The sequence below is a fragment of the Eumetopias jubatus genome, unplaced genomic scaffold (genome assembly GCF_037043125.1).
Source record: "Eumetopias jubatus isolate StellerSeaLion01/CBP00866 unplaced genomic scaffold, mEumJub1_p1.0 scaffold_14, whole genome shotgun sequence".
NCBI classification, from domain to species: Eukaryota; Metazoa; Chordata; class Mammalia; order Carnivora; family Otariidae; genus Eumetopias; species Eumetopias jubatus.
In genome coordinates, this window is record NW_028274820.1 from 51,815,951 (window position 1) to 51,820,794 (window position 4,844).

A 4,844-nucleotide genomic window follows, 5' to 3' on the forward strand; every position below is an offset into this window, starting at 1 on the left:
ACCATTATATTTCCTGCACTGCTAAATACTTATGGAAGAAATTAACTGTTTATTTTCATCTATTTCCTTATTAGCTTTGCAATTCACAAAGGAAAAAAGGTATTGACATAAACAGCAATAAAAAGTTTGTGATCTGTTGATTTGGGATATGTACTTTAGGATTAGGACTGTTTTTATTTTTCACATAAAAAGGTGACTGTTAGAAAACTGTAGAAATCAAACCCAAGCTGTTTTTCTTTCATTAAAGATGAAGTCTTTTCTCCCTAAAGCATGGAGGTCCCCAAATTACTGTTATCGGGTTTCTAAGATATCACGTATTGACTGTGTTATCCCATATACGTAAAATTGTAAATGACTTTGTCTACATGTACGGAGGCTCAGAGTCTTATCATCTCTGGGATTGTGTTCATCAAAGTATAAAACAATGGTTTTCCATGATAGAAAGTGTGGGATGAATTCTACTCAAAACCTCATGTTTTTCTTGATTTGAGTAGCTTTCAAAAGAAGACAAATGGTGGATTTTTTTTTATCAAGATAGTCAAAACACATATTGGATCTCTCAAAATGGAAGTTTTGCTCCTCGGGCCCCCTTGTGGTTTGCACTTGAACAAGGCCTCCCCCTCGAGCTCCTCCCACAACTCCTGGGGCTCTGCTTCAGCAGCTCTCTGCCCCCCAGCGGTGCCTCTGGGGCCCGAATCCCAACAGCCTTCTCTGGAGCTTTTTAGGTAGCGACGCCGATTTACAAGAGCCTCTCTACTATGACCAGATTTTCTGTCCCTATCTCACTCAGCTGCCAACTCTCACCAGGCAGAGATGTTCACTTTTTAATTCAGTCTGTCCAGGGTAGAGCCTGGATTTTTGCCTTTTCAGCAAGATTCTCCAGTGATGCTGAAACACACCCAAGTTCAGAGCATCTGGACTCAGCATATCCCAGTGAATGTGCTGTGCAATGGAACAAAGCCTTCTGTGCCCTACACCTCGTTCATCTTGGCAAAATCTTAGCAACCAGTGAGTCATCTCAGCATCCTGAGATCACTCTTCCATGAAGTCCTGAGCCAGAACCGGGTCAGGACAATGGGCTTGAGAAACCGGGGCTGACCAGTAAGCAAGGGCTCCTCCTCTGGCAAGTCTACGACCAAAGGTCCCTTATAAAAGTTACTTCAGGATCTCTCCCCAGCCCAGGAGGGCCTTATAGCATCAGCACATTCTGGCCAAGAATCCAGGTTGTGGAGATGACAGACTGCCTTTGAATTCTGGCTCCATCACCAGTGCACTTGGCTTTCTGCAATCCTCGGTTACTTTATGTGTTAAGTGGAAATAATACCAACTTCATAAGATATTTTGAATTTATATTTATTAAAAGTCTTATTGAGATTTAATTCACATATGATACAATTCACATTTAAAGAATGCAATTCCATGCTTTTGAGTATATTCACAGATTTATGCAACCATTGCCGCTAATTTCAGAATGTTTTCATCACCCCAGAAAGGAACTCCATACCCATTAGCAGTCACTCCTCCTCTCCCTTTCTTCCTCTCATTCCTGATCACAATAATCTATTTTCTGTTTCTATAGATTTCCCTACTGGGAACATTTCACATAAATGGAATCATTCATTATGTGGCCTTTTGCGACTATTTTCTTTCATCTAGCATGCTTTTAAGATTTATCCATGTTGTGGCATGTACCAATATTTACTCCTTGTTATTGCCAAATAATATTCCATTGTAAAATTATGCCACATTTTGTTTGTCCATTCATCAGGTAATGGACATTTGTGTTGTTTCCAACTTTGGGCTATTATGAACAGTGCCACCATATAAACATTTGTGAGCAAATGCTTGTGTGGACATGTTTTCATTTCTCTTGGGTGTATACCTAGGAGTGGAGTTGCTGGGTCATACAGTAACTCGATGTTTAACATTTTGAGGAACCGCCAAACTGTTTTCCAAAGTGACTGCACCATTTTACATTTCCACAGCAGTGGATGAGCGTTCGAATTTCTCCACATCCTCGTTTGTATTTTTTGTTAGTTATTCTTGTGAATATAAAGTGGCATCCTATTGTGGTTTTGATTTGTATTTCCTTAATGACTAATAATAATGTAGAGTATGTTCTCATGTGCTGTTGGCTACTTCTATATCTTCTTGGGAGGAATGTCTCTTCAGATCTTTTGCCCATGTTTTAACTGAGTACTTTGTCTATTTTTTAAGTGAGTTGTAAGGATTCTTTATATATTCTGGATACAAGCCTCTTGCCAGATATAAGATTTGCAAATAATTTCTCCCTGTGGGTTGTCTTTTCACTTTCTTGATTGTGCTCTTGGAAACAAAATACTTCTAATTTTTTCTAGTTTTGTTGAAAAATAATTGACCTACGTCACCGTATCGGTTTAAGGCATTTACATATATTGTGACATGATTACCACAATAGGTTCAGCCAACATCTATCTTCCCACTCAGATACAGTAAAAAGAAAGGAAAGATAAAAGGAAAAATGAACTCTCCTTGTGATGAGAACTCTTGCAGTTTATTCTCTTAACAACTTCTCTATGTATACCAGTGTTAGCTAGAGTCATTATGTCCCTAGTGCTTACTCCTCTTATAACTGGAAGTTTGTATCTTTTGACCACCTTCCTCCATTTCCCCTTCCCCCATATTCTGCCTCGGGTAACCACACTTCTGATTGCTTTTTCTGCGAGTTTGGATTTTTTTGTTGTTGTTTTTTAGGTTCCACGTATAAGACAACACTTTTAATTTTGATGAAGCCCAATTTATCTATTTTTTTTCCTTTGGTTCCTTGTGTTTCGGGTACTGTTGCCTAATCCAAAGTCATGAAGATTTACTCCTGTGTACTGTGGAATTTCAACGAAGATTAACTGAGATAATGTATACAAATTCTGAACATGTCAATCACAACACAAAGTAATTATCATAATTAATATTATCCTTCAGGAAATTCTGGGTTCTGCCTTCTACCCTTATCTTGTTTCTCTGGTGTCTACCCAGTGCCTCTCTCCTGGATTTTCTTCTCAGTTGTACTGGTTTATCTGGCATTGATTTCAGGCTCTTCCTGATAACACTGCTTCTGGAAACTTCATATAACCTTTAATTTGAATCAAATAGACAGACTCTTGCTTAATCCAGGTTCTGGACTGTCCAGGAGGGGGCATCAGACAACCAGAAGAGAATCCCCTGGAAAAATCCGTTCTAATCACATCTAATGTCTACCATTGACTGAATGCCTGCTGGGTAGCACCCTCCTTAATATTCTATCTACTCATTGGAATAACTGTGGGCGTGAAGTATTCACATCCTGATTTGATAAAGGAGCTAGATTATTTTCAGAGCAGTTTAGTAACTTTCCCAACATTTCTCAATTTAGTAATTGATGAGCTGAGATTTGACCAACTATGAAGCCTGTGGTCTTTCTTTCAGGCCACCAAATCTCAAGTCTTCCAGGGTAACAAGAAATGTTGAAGTAGAATTAGAACTTCCTTCTCTCGTTATTAGCTTTAAACAGCATTAAAATATTAACAAGAATGTGCTAAGAGACTAGACTAGAGACTAGACCAAGTCCAGGACTTGGAAGACATTGAAAAGAACTGAAAATCAAGTTCACTTGTTCCAAAGACTCACAATATAAATGAGAATGCAAAACACAAGCAAGCAATGTCCGTACCCCGAAGGTAGGTAGGAAAAGAATGCCTCCATGAAGTCAACATTTTCTCTTCTGAGCTGGTGTGTGATGTTTGTGAAGGTTAAATACTGGCTTAACTTTTAAGAAACTTGAGCCTTGGGGTACCTGGGTGGCTCAGATGGTTGGGTGTCTGCCTTCGGCTCAGGTCATGATCCCAGCTTCCTGGGATCAAGCCCCTCATCGGGCTCCTGGCTCAGCGGGGAGCCTGCTTCTCCCTCTCCCTCTCCCTCTGCCTCTCCCCCTGCTCATGGTCTCTCTTTCTCTCTGTATCTCTGTGTCTCAAATGAATAAATAAAATCTTTAAAAAAAAAAAGAAAGAAACTTGAGCCTGATCAACCTCCTGAAGTCAGTGTGCTTACAATTCAAATATCCACCCAAGGGACAGTTAGCAGTATTTTCTCAAAATGTTATCTGGTTTACAGTAACTAAAGTACCTCATTTACATACACAGTTTACAAAGTTCACTTTTCATGTTGTACATTCCATGTGTCTTGACAAACGTATTAGAACATGTGTTGTATTAGGACATGTGTCGTATTAGAACATGTGTCCACTGTAACAGTATCGGCAGAATTGTTTGCCCTAAAAATCACCTGTAAACCATGTACTGTAGTGAACGTTTCAGTATTGGTTCACTGGTTTTAACAAATGTACCACACTAATGCAAGAAGGTAACAATAACAGAAACAAGGCGGGAGCACTGTGGAAATTCCCGTACTCTGTGCTCAATTTTTCTGTAAATCTAAAAATGTTCTAAAAAATAAAGTCTTTTAATTACTAAAAAAAAGGAAGAGAGGAAGGGAGGGAGGGTGGGTGGAAGGGAAGGAGGGAGGAGTTTGGTGGAGGTAAGACTCAGTGGGGCAAACCACAAAGACTCTGAGTTCAAATCTTGTCAGTAAAACTTCCTACCTGGTGGGCCCTGAACTTGCTTTCTCTGGGTTTCAATCTCTTTACATTTAATGTGGAGAAAATAAAATCTACTTCAAAAAGTTATTTTTTTTATTTTTTATTTTTTTAAGTTGCCTGGGACCGCCTGCCACAGAATCCCCTGGCACGCATATGCAAGTGCAGAACTTGCAGGCCTGGTACCTGACGTGCTGCATTTCTAAGCAGCTCTTCACTAGAAAAGTAAGAAACAGCA